The sequence below is a fragment of the Harpegnathos saltator genome, unplaced genomic scaffold, assembly GCF_003227715.2.
Source record: "Harpegnathos saltator strain DR-91 unplaced genomic scaffold, Hsal_v8.6 scaffold244, whole genome shotgun sequence".
NCBI lineage: Eukaryota > Metazoa > Arthropoda > Insecta > Hymenoptera > Formicidae > Harpegnathos > Harpegnathos saltator.
The window spans coordinates 282,651-302,350 of record NW_020230033.1 but is presented as its reverse complement, the minus strand read 5'-3'; the positions used below and the strand labels follow the sequence as shown (position 1 = coordinate 302,350).

At 33.0% G+C, this 19,700-nt stretch overlaps 1 protein-coding gene across 7 annotated transcripts in view; it reads right to left on the bottom strand.

Moving 5' to 3' along the window:
• Ecr (ecdysone receptor) overlaps window positions 1–9,265 on the bottom strand; it is a 385,687-nt gene extending 376,422 nt beyond the window's left edge. The window contains exons 1-2 of one of the 7 annotated variants that reach the window (XM_025298887.1): window positions 9,071–9,265; window positions 7,878–8,007 (exon numbers count right to left, since the gene is read on the bottom strand). The gene's annotated coding sequence lies outside the window, so the exon portion shown is untranslated. Of the gene's footprint in view, window positions 1–7,877; window positions 8,008–8,149; window positions 8,160–8,198; window positions 8,727–9,070 lie in introns of those variants that run through there. The other 6 variants (XM_025298888.1, XM_025298895.1, XM_025298889.1 and 3 more) reach the window with 6 other exon arrangements.
• Between the last annotated feature and the right edge of the window lie 10,435 nt (window positions 9,266–19,700).

The following is a 19,700-nucleotide window of genomic DNA, read 5'->3' as shown; positions in this document are numbered from 1 at the left end:
TTCCTTGTTGGAATTCGTAAAGAATGCAGTGTCGGATATGCACCTTATCTGTTGCCATTTTCGACTGTACTGAACTGAATACTTTAGAAGGTTATGTTGGGCCTTTCGCCAAACTATATGCTCTTTTTAATAGCTATATGTCAACATTGCATAATCACAAAAGAGCGGGAAAATCTATTCAATTTAAAATTGATTTCATAACTGCTTAAAATAATTTGAATTATTCATTTGTACACCTAATAATTAATTTTTAGAGCAAATCAATATATTGTCATGTATCTTAAAAAGACACTATGGCACAAAACTTTTACACGCCACTGTATATATTGTGTATACATGTATATATATAATATTGTATGTACAGGGTGTTATAAAAGTCCGGGAAGAGCAGAATAACTCGAAAAATATGAGTCCTAGAAAAAATGCGAAGTACTGGGTTTTTATGACTTTTTCCTGGCTATCTGACGGTGACCTCGGATTTGACCTTGAAGGTCACTTTAAAGTCAGGTCATTTTTTTTTAATGGGACTTCATACTTTTGACCCCAGAAATGAAAAGAGTGGAAAATTTTACGTTCGGATATGACCTTGAACACTGTCAAATTTGATCTCTGAAGGTTACATAAAGGTCTAAGCTTGTTTTAGGCTGAAAACGCGAATATCTTCGAAAATGCACCTGCTAGGGAGCAATGTTACGCATAAGAATGAGAATGTAGAGGTCAACGAGGGACATTCAGCCGTGACCTGGCCCTTATTCTCAAGGTCATGAGTTAAGATTATTATTAAGATCAAACCGGAATTTTTAGGACTGAAAATCCATACTTTTGACCTAAAAGTGTCAAGATTGAAAAATTTTACGTTCGGATATGACGTTTTCAACCTTGACCTTGTTCTTAAGGTTATGTGTCAGTCATATCAAGGTCAATTAATTTTTTTAGGCTGGAAACACATACTTTTACCCCCCCCATAATGTGAAGAGTGATATTTTACATTACGTTCGAGGTCATACTCCGATTGTTGATAATTCCTCAATATCGGACGCCATTTTGGATCGGTCATCTTGAATTTGTAAAATCCAACGTCGGATTCGATTTCAGGAACGACTTCAAAAACTCCTTAAACGAGATCCAATTTTTATTCTTAAATATCGGCCGCTATCTTGAATCGACCATCTTGAATTTGCAAAATCCGACGTCGGATTCGGTTCCCTCGTTGACCTCTACATTCTTATTCTTATGCGTAACATTTCTCCCTAGCAGGTGCATTTTCGAAGATATTCGCGTTTTCAGCCTAAAACAAGCTTAGACCTTTATGTGACCTTCAGAGATCAAATTTGGCAGTGTTCAAGGTCATATCCGAACGTAAAATTTTCCACTCTTTTCATTTCTGGGGTCAAAAGTATGGAGTCCCATTTTAAAAAATTGACCTGACCTTAAAGTGACCTTCAAGGTCAAATCCAAGGTCACTGTCAGATAGCCAGGAAAAAGTCATAAAAACCCAGTACTTCGCATTTTTTCTAGGACTCATATTTTTCGAGTTATTCTGCTCTTCCCGGACTTTTATAACACCCTGTATATATATATATATATATATATATACGTGTGCGTGTGCGTGTGCGTTTGCGTGTGTGTGTGTGTGTGCCTGTGTTTGTATATAACATTAAATTCAAAATAAGTCTACTATTTTGCGATCGTTTCACTTATTTAAGGAGAGGACTTTTCATAGAGAGTTTATATTTGTAAGTCACTTTGCTCAGTACAGAACGGAATAACCACAAATAATCATTAGTCATATATAAATATTACAATTATATGTCAAAAGAGTGAAAAGGTAACACTGTTTTTACTGAGAAATTAAAAAATAGAGCAGCTATATTGCAGTAGGAAAGAGAACTTCAACTAATATCGAGATAGAGGTTTTACACAACTAATAAGCTGATGATTTTAAAAGTCTTATGACAGATGCAGAAAATTTCGATATTACAAACGTAAAAAATATGACCATTGTGTTACAGTTGCAGGCAATACATGGTTTAGAAGGTGCTATATGTCAATGGAAAAATATCACTATCAATATCACAATCATTTTTCTTAAATGGAATCTCCAATTTACAATTAACAAAAGTCAGGACGCTATTGTAACAATATATTCTTGAGACCAAATAGAGCAAAAAAGTCTAGTACCACTTTTTCTTCCGATAAATAGTTAGCGAGATATCGTGAGTTAAATATTGAAAAAGTTATCAAGTTTTCGTTAAATATCTCAAAAAATATTAGGCAAAAAATGTTTCAGACAGAAGTTGTCTAAATTAATGGGTAGTAAAAGACAATGTAATAAAGAATTGGGGTTTCTATTTAAGAAAAGTAATGATCAGTGAATATCTCGAAAGTGACGCCATTTGTAAACAAAATAGTACACAACAGTTGTTTTATGTCCCCCTTGAAATCATACAACTTTTGTCCGAAACTTTTTTGCTGAAAATGCTTCGTTAAAGAATTATCGAGGTGCATTTTTAAAAATGGGACACTGTATACACAGAGTGTGTCAAAAAATAAAGTCAACCAATTAGAAAGTGATAGAAGAATCTAAATAGAGTACATAATATATATAAATATATTTTATATTCTCTATGGTTCAGTGAACACAACGCTTTATGCGAGTGTACAGAAAATGTTGGAACGTCTTAATATTCCAAGAAATATGTATCTTCCAAAAAATATTCCAAAGTTGTAGAATTTCAAATGATGTATTATACAATAAAAGCAGTACGACCCTGAATAGTGTTTTCAGCAAACTAGTAAAAATTATATTTAAAATTTAAAAATTTCAAGGTAATCTACATTTTAAAATATAGCAAACAGAAATCAGAAACATTCAATTTTTCTGGAAATATCAAAATTTTTTTGTGAAACGTGCTTGCATAATAATTGTGACAAGAATAAAAACTACCTCAAATATAGAAAATACATAGTATAAATCTTATCTGATAAATAGAAATATAACAAAGGTGCTGACATTTTGAATCATCCAATATAATTGTAATGTCGAATGTCGTATATCATCACTATAGTTGCTATCATAAAGATTTTCTACACAAACTTGTAAATAATAGTCTAAAATCGAGATCATTTTATGTTTCCCTAACTTTATTAGAAAAAATGTGTTCAGTTTCATAAACGAGTATATAACATGTATGCATAAGAATAAAATATAACCAAAAATAAAAAATTGAAAATATTGTATTAATTGCTCTCGATATATATAAGATGTTCGTTATATGCAAAATCTCACCTAAGGAGGTGGGACCTCTTTGAAATAGGCAGGACCAAATCGGCAGAATCGAAATGCACCTATTAAACTTTTTAGTACTTATTTTGTGCTAATTTGTGCTACTAATAAAAATTTTGTACTTCGTGCCGTTTTGAAAAAAATCGTGGCGCAGCTACCTTCATATGAAGCCAGCAGAACCACAACAAAAAATAATTAAAAATTAAAAACAAGTATATAAAGAGAAAGAGCATAATTTGTGCTAATTTGTGCCATAAGGGAAAACTTCGTATCGCGTACCGTTTTGAAAAAATCGTGGCGCTGCTATCTTCATATGAAGCCAGCAGGACCACAACAAAAAATAATTAAAAATTAAAAACAAGTACATAAATAGAAAGTACATAATTTGTGCTAATTTGTGCCATCAGAAAAAAGTTCATATTTGCATTCAATTTCAGAAAAACAACACTTATTAAATTAAAACCCAAAAATCAATTTGAAACGTCAGTATCCGCTCTTATGAATAGACTCGGACTGCAACTCTTGCAAAAGATATGCAAAAGATGCTTATTTTGTGCTACTAAAATATGTAATTGCAGATTTTGTACCCGCGGCATTCCTACACAAACCATCCAAGAACCAGCTCACGCTCAAGAGTAAAGTGCCATTTGTGATCAGCAGAATCCAGCCGCAACTTTTGCAATAGATGTCGGATATTTTGTGACATTTAAGTTTGTAATTACAGATTGTGGTTGTTTTGTTGTGAATAGGCTATTTAAATTGTGTGGAGGTTTTTAAATAGACTTAATTTTGTTAAAAATAGGCAAAAAACTTTTAACTATGTCCAATAAGTTTTAGAAATAAAAATTTATTTTTCTTTCGCATATATTAATAATGCCGATATAATTTTTATATTTGATTTAATATGTTTTTCCTTGTTTTCCAGATCATTATATTCAATCCATTGTCCCATTCGTAGAGCAAGTGCCGTGTAATGCCCTACTTGTGTTAATCTTGTCTTGTATCCTGTGTATGCAGCAATGCCGATCAGTTTATATATTTGCATATTATAAGGATTTATGCATTGTTGGGCAATGTCATTCAGATTTATATCTATGATTGTCTTTCTCTTGTCAATCCTTATAATATGTATGAAGTATTAAAAAATGGACATTTGACGTTACGTTAAAGCAGTAAATGGCTAATTTAACGTGTGCTGTTTTAAATTATCATGGGTATTTTCTCGATTTATTCAAAATGAAAAGAAACAAAATCAAAAAGATATATGTTGAAATATATATAAATTTTTAATACTTTTGTATGTATATGTGTTAGTACATGTTGATTTGGAGTAATACTTTTTTATTAAAAGTTTATTAAAAGAAAGAATTTTAGAAAGATAGCAATAAAATAGCGTTAAAAAATACGTTTCCATTTTCATTTCTAAGTTTTTTACATATATGGCTGTGTTAACTTTATTTTTAAATTAACATAATTATTATTTTTAACGAAATAAATAAAGCAACAAAAGCGGAAAGACAGTGACAAATTAACATTAAAAAATAGTATTAAATTTCTATATAAATCGCATGTAATTGTGCTAAAATGACTGTGTCAGCTTAATAGACATGAGAAAAATGTTTAAAACAAATATAACAAGATATAAAATAACGTATTTAAAAATTAATTATATAGTCTTGGATCGCGTTACCAGGTCAAGTTATTTAATAGGAGTTAAGGTCAGGTCAAGTTGCTAGAAGTATTTCAAGGTCAGGTCAAGATCATATCGATTTCTTTAAATAGCATCTATTATTTTTGACTCCAGAGTTTGACTGTTGATGTTAAGGATTTTACAAAATAGATAATGTTTAGCTTTCGCTCAGGCTTATACGAGTTATGCAAGTTTTCGAAATTAACTTAACGTCAACATAAATATCATTCAAGTACCACTTGAAAGTTGCACGGTCGGACTTATAAATCATGCACGTACACGCATATATGTATGTTCAACACATATTCAATATAATTATTTAATAAATTCAGAAAATCAACCTTTATATAGCACACTTTAAACAAAGTTAATACTAATAGTAAATTAACTTTCGAAATCTCGCCATAATTCACGCAAGTCAAAAAAAATAAGTTTTATAAGAATTTACGGAAAGTTCTTAACACTAGTTGTCAGATTTTGGAATCACAAAAAGGTTCTATTTAAAAAAAATATGGACTTAACGATATGTATATCTAGTAATGTAACCTGAAGTCAAACGATTAACACAATATATTGCTTTATATTATGCAACATTTATTTCAGATATCTTTTCTCAAAATGCAAACTTTTCGAGATATTCGAATTTTGTCCTGACACATTTTAAACCTTATACACACTTTTCCCCTTTCCATACCTTACACATGCGTGCATGTATGCACACATACATGAAAACGTTATTCCATTAATAATTAATTAAATTTAATAAATACAGAAATTACAAGTTTCATGTATAATAAATTCTTTTCCTTTATATAATATATATCCTATATATCCTATATATAATATATTTCCTATATATAATAATCCCCTTTCTTAATAACTTTCCTAGTTTTCTAATTTCCTAAGACAATATATAATTAAAAACTTATTCTTTGCACAAATTTGACATCAACATGTTACTTCAATTTGTTGTCAAAATATTTAGGATTTAAATTTTCTACTTATATTTCAACATATAAGGAAAGTTTAATATTTATCCAAAAATTGTGGAATTCATACTGATGCTAATAAAATTATAAAATTCTAAACATATAGTATCTGTTATATATAATTATTTTATCAACATGATCTTCAATCATTATTCATAAGAAAAATTATGAAATGCTAAAAAAATTTGTTCTCTTTGGAACAGTTTTAAAACTTTTATTACAAAACATATTATAACATATTTCTATTTCTATTTCATTCTATGTTTGTATATTTCATTTGTAATTTATAAAATTTTAAAAACGTATATTTAATATTTCCTTTAAAAAGTATTTTTTGAACATTTTTATTAAGATATGTTATTCACTAACAAAACTCATTAATTTTTTATATATTTTTACTTAATATGCTATGTTACTTAAATATTATGATAATCATTACAATACAATGAGCACATTATATAATGTTAGAAAAATTAATTCTAAATGTTAAAATAGTTTCTGATATTGCATGTTTTGCTAAAGGATTAATCTTTAAAATTTTCTTATTGCTTTCTTATTATTTATTGGCACATTTCTGATTAGCATATTAAACTGTCGCATATTTGTAAACTTTCGTTTGTCTTGATAAACAACTCAATACAATATTGACAATATAATATAATACATAATTCATTATAATAATGATATATATATAGTCACGAATAAAGGCATGAAGCAAGGAGTCAGTAGATGCTTATTATATTTTTAACATATTATTTATTGCATTTTAATTTAGTAATAATTATGATAATTATATGAAACTTGCATTTTGCATTTTATGAAATATGTATGAACAAATTTAACCTTTACAACTATCACTGCGAACAGAACAAGCTGTATGTATATATTATACAGCAAACAAAGTTTTAGGATACTTTTAAAAGTTGCTTTATCACACCATGTATTTTATATGATTTTTATAAAAATTATTCATGAAATTATTAGTTTCATAAGCAACTACTTCATAGACTAGTCATTGCAAAAAGATTAAAATCATGAAAAAACATAAGCTTATGTTAAAACATAAGTTTATGTTAAAATTTATGATCTTAAAGAGGAAAACATATTCATATAATTTTCTTCAGAAAATTTATCATAAATATTATATTACTACAAATGTTTAAAGAAAATAACTACAAATGTTATCTTATATAATTATGACGACATTTTATGCATGTTACACAATATTGCCATGTATGCTATGAATATAAATGAAATAATATAATATATTTTAATATAATATTCATAGTTTCAATCTTAATGTAACTTTGTTTTCTTCTAAATTGTAGAAATAAATGAGATTGTCATATTATTCTGATTATTCTATATATTATTGTGATAAATTTATTTATAAATAACTGTTATTCACTTTGAATAATACGAATAATATAATAATGATTATTAATATTGCAATTATTAGTAACAATATTTTCAAAAATTTCGAATGTCAACAAGTTATCTGCTATATTTGTGCGATCGAAAAATCCTCGCACTGCACGTCCTCGCTCGAAGGTCGAGCAAGTGAATAGCGAGTGAGTGAGAAAGAAACATAGAAAGAAAGAGCGTGAGAGGGAGTGGGAGGAAGAGAGATAAGTGGGAGAAAAAAGAGGGAGGAAGTTGAAAGAGATGCAAGGAGGGGAAGCAGAGATGAGAACATTTGGAATGAGGCGAGAAGTAGGACACACATATATAAGAGAGAAATAAGAGAAAGAAAGAGCTAAATTCAATATTCTACATCTATCAGATTAAAACTAGGATAAATGTCATATTGTTATTTATATAAACAAGATACCAATATGTTGTTCAGATGTGTCATGCAGATATTAATAACATATGAAATGAAGAATATGTAGAAATTAAAATATATACTCACATAACAAGATATGTAACGTAAAAATTCTCGCAAGATGTTGGTCCTCTCTTAACTTCGGTCTTCAGGTGGAACTCATAAACACTTAATACACGTTTAACATGTCACTTAGTATTTTCTTCTTCGTGCTGCACTATATTATAAATGAAAAAATGAATAAAAAAATAAATAAACACACACGCTCGCACGCACGCATGACGCATACAAGCACATACGACGCACGCACGCATGCATGCACGCATGCACGCACGTATCACGCACGCGCGCGCGCGCACACATACACACCACACGCGCGCGCGACGCATGCACGCACGCCATACATACGTCCATTTGCCCGCCCGCACGACGCCCGCGATACATACAATACACACACACGCGCGTGCGCGCACACAGTATGCATGGCGTATGCAAAAGACAAAAGAGCCAAAAATTTGAACAGTTAATCCTACACACGTAATTTTCCTTAAGAGAGAAATACAGAGAATAGTCGCGAATTCGAAACAGCGTTACACTTAGCCTCGCCTCTCGCGAAAGCACAACTGATTGCCGTGTCCTCGTTGCACTCTTTACTGTTCGTCACTGTCCGATATAGTTCGTCTCTCTCTTTCCTATTCTCTCTTACTCACTCAATCTCTCTCTCCTTGTCACGCTTTCTTCGTCAACCTGCCTTTCATTCTTCCTCTACTTCGTACATCTCTCTTTCTCATTCCATCTCTTGTTTTTTTTCTTTTTATCTTTTTTTATAAAGCTCACATAATCTTTATTTGATATCAAAAACACATTTATTTGTATTTCTGCTATACCTGCTTTATAACTACTCAATAAAAGAAATATATATAAACGAGAAACGGAGTAAGAAAGACAGGGAAAAGGAAGAAGAATGAGAGAGAAAGAGAGAAAAAGATACGAAGAGAGAGATAGAGACAAAGAAAGAGATGAAGATATAGAAAGAGAGAAAGAGAGAGAGGACAGAGAGAGAGAGAGAGAGAGAGAGAGAGAGAGACAGAGAAACAGAAAGAGAAACAGAGAAGGACGGAGAGAAACAGAGGGAGAAAGGCAGAGAGAGAGAGAGAGAGAGAGAGAGAGAGAGAGAGAGAGAGAGAGACGAAGAGACAGACGGGGAGAGAGAAAGAAAGACGGAGAGAGATACGAAGAGATGTAGAGAAGGGCAAAGGGAGAAGAAATAAGAGACGTACGCATTTGATCGAAAACAAGGACAACACTATACGAAAAGATTTCTTGAGGAAAATGCAATATATACACACACATACACACACCGCGCGCGCGTATAACCTTCGCTTTTACCGCTGAGAATGCAAGCGCTCAACTGTGGTATTCACGTATGTGCCGGTCGCGTGACTCGCGACTCCACCATTGGCCTCGGCAGTGGCGCTGTGGCGGTAGTAAATGCTAACGGCAGCGAATATATGCCAAGTTTGATCGCATCGGAGTAAGAGAGTCTATACCGCTACCTCCATCTATGTGCAGGTAAGATAAGCATCCTTGCATATCTCATACGCTGAACTATATTAATATTACTAGTATTTTTTTAAAAATGCACCAACTGTAATATTTACAAAATTAGTGCATTCCTTTGTTTTGATATCATCCGCAGATTGTAACAATATTAGAAATCGAAATATATATGAAGCAAAGAATATCAAGTATTAGACGCCTTAAAACATTCTAGTTCCCATACAGCACAGACAATTGCAGCAATATTGCTGCAATGTTGCAACATTGCACATTGCAGTGCAATATTGCAGAGATATTGCAAAAACAATATTTTGCATTATTATATCTGCAATGTTGTAGCAACATTTCAAATAGCGGTTATTTAAAAATTATACAAGATATCGCTAAATGGAAGAGCATTTTTTCATTCCTCTCGCTTAGCTCTACGCCCTTATGGAGTTGGTATGTTACAATTATGGGATACTTTATATATTGCTTTAATTCTCATACTTAATCACTAATTATATTTAATCATCATGATTTAGTTTTACAATGATTTAGTTTCATATCCTAAACTTAGACGTCTTATTAATTCAAGAATAGTTACCGTAAGTCTTTAAGACTTGTATCAGGTGTAATAAAAAGAAATCCATTATTTTTGCATGAAATTGAAGGCTTTAATTACCATAGTTAGAATGATCCGATTTAAGTCAAATATGCGCCGTTTTGTTCGATAACTTGTTGCCATTTTGAAGGTAATTTCATTATGCCTCTCTCATAGAAGCCCTCGTCCCTATTGGCAAAAAATTGAGACAGTCGATTTTCACAAGCCTCTCTTGAAGCGAATTTTTCACCAGCAAAATTGTTCGCCATGGACAGGAACAGATGGTAATCACTTGGTGCCAGGTCCGGACTATAAGGTGGATGCATAAGAACTTCCCAACCAAGCTCCCGGAGCTTCTGGCGAGTCACTATCGATGTGTGTGGCCTGGCGTTGTCCTGATGGAACACAATTACTCTCCTATTGGCCAAAGCTGGCCACTTCTGGGCGAATGCTTCCTTCAGACGGTCCAATTGTTGACAGTACAGTTCCGAGTTAAGAGTTTTGCCGTAGGGAAGCAGCTCATAGTAGATAATTCCCTGCCAATCCCACCAAACACACAGCAAAACCTTCCTAGCCGTCAATCCTGGCTTGGCTACCGTTTCCGCCGGCTCACTGCGATTCGACCACGACCGTTTTCGCTTAACGTTGTCGTAAGTGATCCACTTTTCATCACCAGTGACCAACCGCTTCAGAAATGGGTCCATTTTGTTGCGATTCAGCAGCGATTCGCAGATGGAAATTCGGTCCATGAGGTTTTTTTTCGTTAACTCATGTGGCACCCATACATCGAGTTTCTTTTTGTATCCAGTCTTATTCAAATGGTTCCAAGCGGTTTTTTGTGCAATCTTTAGCTCTTGGGCAGTCGAAACAGTGCTTACATGACGGTCGGACTCGACAATGTCCATGATTTTACCGATATTTTCGACAATTGGCCTTCCAGTGCGTAGTGCATCTTTGACATCGAAATTACCGGAACGGAATCGACGAAACCAAAATTGCGCGTGATTGGCTGTTACAGTATCAGGACCATAAACACTATTCACATTTTCAGCCGCCTGGCTTGCGTTTTCGCCTTTATCGAAGAAAAACTGTAAAATATAGCGTATTTTCTCTTTGCTAGCGTCCATCTTTGACGTGCGCTCAAACAAAACTGAGTTAACTAATCATAAAACTGTCAGAAAAGTTCTTTAGTACGAAATCTCATCTTTCTAACGCCATCTAGTGCAACCCGATCGGACTTATACAACGCGAGATACAGATAACTAAAGCCATCTATTGGAAAAATAATGGATTTCTTTTTACTACACCTGATATTATTCCAAATAGCAAGGTGACATCTTATTGACTTTCTATTGAGTCAATAAAACGGCGTCTTTTTAAGATATCATTTTATTCTTTGAAATAGTACAGATCTTGAGAACTTTCTGTGACTATTCTTGTTTGATGTCAGAAATGAAAACAATGGTATATTAACCTTTTTTTTCATGTACGTTAAAATAAAAGAGATTTCCATAAAACGACACTTATGATCGATTTTACACATTTGTAAAATGTTCTGAACATTTTTCTTTTGCTGTATGATAATCATTCACTGTAAATAATTAGTGAAATTTATACAAATGTTGAGTTGAACATATTATCACTCATGATTATTGTTACAGAATTTTTATGGAAAATTATTTATTATCACAACAAGAGGAAAGTGTGTCCAGAATATTTTTTAAATTTGTTAGGATGATCACAAATATCATCCTCTGGAATGTATCTATATAACAAAAATAATTTTTAGCATACGATCGTTCGCTTCTGCCGTCATTAAATAAAGACTCACAGAGAGTCTCCAGGAGACTCTCAATATATATAGGGTGTTCCATTTTAAAGGACCCACTCAAATGTCTCAAAAACACTATGTTAAATCGAAAAGTGTTTCAGACAAAAGTTATTTGGCTTGAAGGGAACATAAAACAGCGATAGCATTTTGTTTATAGATGGTGCCACTTTCGAGATATTCACTGATCATCAATTTTCTTAAATAGAAATCCCAATCTTTTATTATATCATCTTTTTTTACCAACTAATTTAAACAACTTTTGTCTGAAACATTTTTTTATTTGCTTAATATTTTTTTGAAATATTTAAGGAAAACTTGGTAACTTTTTCAACATTTAACTTACGATATCTTGCTAACTATTCATCGAAAGAAAAAATAATATTGGGTCTGGGAAAAGTTCGTGGCGTTTTTCCCGATAGATGGTGTCAATTACAAATAACTCAGGAAACACAGATCGCAGCGACACCACTAAACGCTCGTTGGAAAGGTGACACTTCGAGCGTTACTTTGAGTGTATGAACATCGAAATTGGTGCAGTGGTTGGAAAGTTGTTTGCGTTTGAAAATGGAGAAAAGTAATGAAAAATTGCGCTATATTTTGCAATATTATTACGACAAAGGGAAGAACGCTGCGCAGGTTTGTGAAAAAATTTGTGCTGTGTACGGTGAAGGTACTTTATCAAAATCTGCTGTGCGGAAATGGTTCACTCGCTTTCGTTCTGGTAATTTTGATGTGAGAGATGAGTCACACTCTGGTCGTCCAATCACTGAAAAAGCTGATGAAATTCTTGAAGCAGTCCAGCAAGATAAGCATATCAGCAGTGTCGATATTGGATATGGAGCTAGGCATTGACCACAAAACTGTTTTGAACCATTTACACAAAGCTGGCTACAAAAATAAGCTCGATGTATGGGTTCCTCATGAGTTGAGCGCGAAAAACATGATAGACCGAATTAACATCTGCGATGCGTTGCTGAAACGCAATGAAATCGAGCCATTTCTGAAACATGTCATAACCGGTGATGAAAAATGGATCACGTACGACAATCGGAAGCGTAAAAGATCGTGGATAAGGGATGGTGAGCCGTCACAAGCGTTCGCGAAGCCAGGATTGACGCCGAAAAAGGTGATGCTGTGTGTGTGGTGGGACTGGAAGGGAATCGTCCACCATGAGCTACTTCCAGTTGGTCAGATTATTGATTGTCAACTCTACTGTGGACAACTAGAGAAATTACAACAGGCAATTGAAAGAAAACGGCCCGAATTGAATAATAAGAAAGGTGTTGTCTTCCATCATGACAACGCCCGACTACTTCTTTGATGACCTGTCAAAAATTGCGAGAGCTTGGTTGGGAAGTTTTGATGCATCCACCATATAGTCCAGACAAAGCACCCTCTGACTATCACTTGTTCCGATCTCTGCAGAACTCTTTCAATGGAATTAAGCTGGTTTCAAAAGAAGCCTGTGAAAACCACTTGATTCAGTTTTTCAACCAGAAACCACAGAAGTTCTTCACCGATGACATCATGGCTCTACCCGAAAAATGGCGAAACATTGTCGATAATAATAGAGCATATTTGGTTTAAATAAATTAATTTTCACACTATAAGAAAACCAGTTAAATTTTACTAAAAAAAACGCCACGAACTTTTTCCCAGACCCAATATTAGACTTTTCCACTTTATTTATTATCAAGAATATATTACTATAATAGTGCCCTAACTGTTGTTAACTTATCGACCTTTGGAAATTTCTAAATTATTAAATTAACCAAATTCAGGGCGCTATTGGAACAATATATTCTTGAGACTTAATAGAGCAAAAAAGTCTAGTACCACTTTTTCTTTTGACAAATAGTTAGCGAGATATCGTGAGTTAAATATTGAAAAAGTTATCAAGTTTTCCTTAAATATCTCAAAAACTATTAAGTAAATAAAAAAATGTTCCAAACAAAAGTTGTTCAAATTAATTGCCACAAAAGATGATGTAATAAAAAATTAAGGTATCCATTTAAGATTTTTATGTTGATCTTGACTGGACTTTTCAAGGTTATCCCAAGGACAAATTCGTAGCGTCATAAGTAGATCCTTTGAAGCCCTATAACATTTGTCTGAAATATTTTTCTCTAAAATGTCGTGTTAACGAAAAAATCGAATGATCCGGGTGGTCTGAAACATCCGGTTACTATATCAAACAGGATTCCATTATGCAGAACATAAAGAGCTAGAAATAAGTTTAAACCTAATAATTTACTAGTCATAATAGTCATACACACATATATTTTTTTTTTATTATATATTTATTATATCAAGTAGAACCTAATAGTTAACAGTGTTTTATAAATGGATACATGAAATAAATTTCTATCTTGAAAACTACTCAGATATAACATAGTGTATCATAATATTTATTCAGATGTAACATACATGTCAGTAATTTTGCTGGTAAGATGCCACCAAATTAGGCAAATAAATTTTAATGTAAATGGAATAAAATGATCCTCCAATATATAGGCAAAATATGGGCATATTCTATTAATAAAAGTGTAATAGCAAATATATAGCAAATATGCTGCAAGCTTTAACCAGAGAGAAGCCTGAGAGTGGGCATGGCTGCATTTACAGCGTTATCGAAAAGTTGGCTGATTCGAAGCACCAACTGGGTCCATTTTTCATGGACATGAACTACTAAGCCAATGTCCACGATTTGTTGTACTATTCCGTGCTATGTCCATAATTATTTGGTTCTGTTCTGTGCTATGTTCACGGGCGAGCTAGATTAGTTAGATAAAAACGAAGCATCGGTCTTTGTCTCACCACCAGCGAATAGACAATCGCGACGAAGCGAACCAGCAGCGATGTCATCGTAAGGCAGACATCGCCGTCTCCCCTTTCACTCCCTTGTTTTCCTTTCCACATTGTTTTATATTCATAATTCGGGAAGAAAATAATTTCGAGAGTTCGGACGATTTCTAGCAATGACGCGACAGAGATAACACGCGGCCACATTAATTTGTCATGACTTTTATATTACTTATAATTATATAAACGCCCATATATGCAAATTATAGATAATTATTGCGCGTATGTTTTAATATTGTACAATATGGTATATAATAACACCAACTTCATTTCTTGCAGTAATTTTTTAAGATCTTCGTTGAGGTCATGAATTAATTTTTTTCTCCATCAATCAGTTTTCTGCAAAAATTAAGATTTTTTAAATAAAATATAAAATGTTTCTCTCCTCTTCTCTTCGAAGAGTTAATTAAAAAATATGTACTCCACAAAGTCAACTAAAAAATGTGTAGTCAGAAGAGTCAATTTAAAAGTGTACTCCGAAAAGTCAATTTAATAGCGTATTCCGAAGAGTCAATTTGAAAGCATACTGAAAAATCAAATTAATATTGTAATCCGAAAAATCAATTTATAATAGAATATTTACTTCGATTATTCAGCTAAAGAAAAAAATATTTATTGTATTCAGAGAATAATATTTAATTTATTATTTATATTTATCTTACTTATGCTTACCCTACATATGCTTCTTTGAATGACAAATTTAATTTGTTGACTGATTCAGATTCAGATTTGTTAAAATATCTCATGCACAACTCTTGAACAGGTAGGTAGTAAAATAATGTTCTTTCTTTACGAATTTTATAAACTTTTCACGAACATAAAAATTGAAAGATTCTCAGAGAATAAATAACTTTTCTTGAACATTTAAACCAAAGGAAAATCTTTTCCCATTAATAAAGAATGAATAATTAATATCTCACACAAGAGGAATCTTCATCCTTGATATCACCGCGCGATTTTGCTTTTAGGAAAGTATAATATTGATGTAATAGGAACAAATGCTATCCAAAAACGGTGCAAATCTTTTGAGAAATGTAGTTTGAAGTTTAGTCTTTTCTGTTAATGTCGTTATAGCAGAAGAATTACCAATTTGCTTCAGTAGCGCAGTAGATCAGGCTTTGTGAAATAAGCGTAGAGGTTGTTCAAGTATATTATTTTTACTATCACAGGGAGAACTATGTAGAATGTATAATAATACGCAGACAAATTCTTTACATAATCATACTTATTTCTTTTAGCATGAATAAAAATGATCAATGCTAACATGATAAGTGTATATCGCAATTGTACGTGTACACACACACACACATACACACGTATACCAATGATGTCAAAACCGAACAAATGAAATCGTGAAAATTTTTTATTGATCGCAATTGTACGCAAAGACGAAAGAGAAGTACATGGGTCTCCGCGGGTATCTCGTCATATTATCTATGAGCTGATAAACAGTTGATCTCCGGTATTTACAAGTTATGCTTGTCCGCAGCTTGTTCGATTTTGACATCATTGGTATCAGTGATGCGAATATGGTGACGGACTTGCACGAGGATTCTCCCCCCCCCCTCGCCAACCCATGCACGCACGCAGCCAGCTCGGTCAATCCGTGTGAGCCACGCGATCGACAATCGTCGACGCGCCGAGCGAGCGAGAGAGAGAGAGAATATCATTCCCTCCTTGTCGCTCTTGTTCTCGCTCAGCGAGTGAGCCTAATTCTTTCTCGCCCATAATCTGAATCGCGGCGCGACTGTTTCTCTCTCTCCTTTCCTCTCTATGACAATACTGAAAAGCTTTGTCTACTCGGCGCACCGAAATTATTACAAATAATATTTTATTATTAATGATATTATTATTTGTAATATATATTATTTGTAATATTATTATTTGTAATTTTATTTGTAATTGTACAATAATGTTACAAATAATACAAATTTTTACAAATTTTGTTTGTAAAAATTTATATCATTTGTAATATTATTTGTAATAGTATTAATAATATTCGGCGCCAAAGAAACGAAATATATTTTATTAATTGTTTTGCGGAGTCGGTTTTGCGGAGCAGGTTCACAGGTTTGATTATTGAATTGTTTAATAATATTTTAAGAATAATTTTAAGTTATACAAGGATGTAGTATGAAATATAAAAGAATATTGTAACAGAATTAAGAAGTACGAAATGAAACCTCTTTGCTTTTATTACAATATCCTGTAAGTTAATAAATATTTTTCATACAGTATTAAATAATCTCCAAAAACAATTACATCCGTGAAATTTTCTATCTGCGCGAAAAAAAATTCATAAAATATATTTGTTTCATTGCTCTAAATGAGAAAACTCTCAGAACAATGTCATAGTTGTTCAGTGCACTACTCAATAAAAATATAATAATACTATGTTTGTATGTGTGAAGAATATTTGTTAACTTACAGGATATTGTAATAAAAGCAAGGAGGTTTTATTTCGTACTTTATGGGAAGGGGGGCGGAGAATCTTCGTGCAAGTCCGTCACCAAATTCGCATCACTAATACCAATGATGTCAAAATCGAACAAGCTGCGGACAAGCGTAACTTGTAAATACCGGAGATCAACTGTTTATCAGCTCATAGACAATTAATATGACGAGATACCCGCGGAGACCCGTGTACTTCTCTTTCGTCTTTGCGTACAATTGCGATCAATAAAAAATTTTCACGATTTCATTTGTTCGGTTTTGACATCATTGGTATACGTGTGTATGTGTGTGTGTGTGTACACGTACAATTGCGATATACACTTATCATGTTAGCATTGATCATTTTTATTCATGCTAAAAGAAATAAGTATGATTATGTAAAGAATTTGTCTGCGTATTATTATACATTCTACATAGTTCTCCCTGTGATAGTAAAAATAATACACTTGAACAACCTCTACGCTTATTTCACAAAGCCTGATCTACTGCGCTACTGAAGCAAATTGGTAATTCTTCTGCTATAACGACATTAACAGAAAAGACTAAACTTCAAACTACATTTCTCAAAAGATTTGCACCGTTTTTGGATAGCATTTGTTCCTATTACATCAATATTATACTTTCCTAAAAGCAAAATCGTGCGGTGATATCAAGGATGAAGATTCCTCTTGTGTGAGATATTAATTATTCATTCTTTATTAATGGGAAAAGATTTTCCTTTGGTTTAAATGTTCAAGAAAAGTTATTTATTCTCTGAGAATCTTTCAATTTTTATGTTCGTGAAAAGTTTATAAAATTCGTAAAGAAAGAACATTATTTTACTACCTACCTGTTCAAGAGTTGTGCATGAGATATTTTAACAAATCTGAATCTGAATCAGTCAACAAATTAAATTTGTCATTCAAAGAAGCATATGTAGGGTAAGCATAAGTAAGATAAATATAAATAATAAATTAAATATTATTCTCTGAATATAATAAATATTTTTTTCTTTAGCTGAATAATCGAAGTAAATATTCTATTATAAATTGACTTTTCGGATTACAATATTAATTTGATTTTTCAGTATGCTTTCAAATTGACTCTTCGGAATACGCTATTAAATTGACTTTTCGGAGTACACTTTTAAATTGACTCTTCTGACTACACATTTTTTAGTTGCCTTTGTGGAGTACATATTTTTTAAGTAACTCTTCGAAGAGAAGAGAAGAGAAACATTTTATATTTTATTTAAAAAATCTTAATTTTTGCAGAAAACTGATTGATGGAGAAAAAAATTAATTCATGACCTCAACGAAGATCTTAAAAAATTACTGCAAGAAATGAAGTTGGTGTTATTATATACCATATTGTACAATATTAAAACATACGCGCAATAATTATCTATAATTTGCATATATGGGCGTTTATATAATTATAAGTAATATAAAAGTCATGACAAATTAATGTGGCCGCGTGTTATCTCTGTCGCGTCATTGCTAGAAATCGTCCGAACTCTCGAAATTATTTTCTTCCCGAATTATGAATATAAAACAATGTGGAAAGGAAAACAAGGGAGTGAAAGGGGAGACGGCGACGTCTGCCTTACGATGACATCGCTGCTGGCTCGCTTCGTCGCGATTGTCTATTCGTGGTGAGACAAAGACCCATGCTTCGTTTTTATCTAACTAATCTAGCTCGCTCGTGAACATAGCACAGAACAGAACCAAATAATTATGGACATAGCACGGAATAGTACAACAAATCGTGGACATTGGCTTAGTAGTTCATGTCCATGAAAAATGGACCCAGTTAGTGCTTCGAATCAGCCAACTTTTCGATAACGCCCCAAATAGCCAAACCTGCGCGAGCAGATTTCGAACAAAGCCTGCTATCATAGTTTGATGGCAAATAGGCAACAAGTTTAACGCAAAATCCGTTATATCAAATTATGCCGCCAATCTGCGGTCAAATATGCGCCAGATCCTGTTGTCAGATATTTGACGGCAGATTTCTATCAAAAACCGCGTAAGACTTGCAATAATTTGACGGCAGATTGGCGGCAGAAACCGAGAAATCTCTACGCGCAGACTCTATGTGTAGTTTGGCAGCAGAACCTGCGCAGTTTCTGCCGACAATCTGCTCGCACGGCCTGTCACATAGGTCCTGTCGACAAAACACGAGCCTAATGAGGACACAGATGGCTATGGTTTTGATATGGAGATCTGATCGAAATTGACATCAATTTGCGCGCATTCTGTTAGCATTTTGCTTACTGGGGCTGTAAATGCAGCCATGCCCGCTCTCAGGCTTCTCTCTGCTTTGACTATATAAATATGGACTGCTAGTTGGCCTGTTTACGCTGTAATCAACATGAAAAGCGCCCCCAGAGGATAACTCTCAACGTGAAGTGGCTAATTCTGGTACTTCGATGACATTGTGTAATAGAAAATCTATGTTCAACAGTTTAATGCTCAAGCTACTGATCTGAGGAAAAGCAAGAAAGAAAATTTATATATGCGTATTTTACAATGATTGTGTACTGTTATGTGTAAGGTTGCAATTCGTCAACCTACAAGAAAATAAATAAAGAAGAGGAGGAACTATTACAATTTTTTAAGTAAGTTATGTTAACTATTTG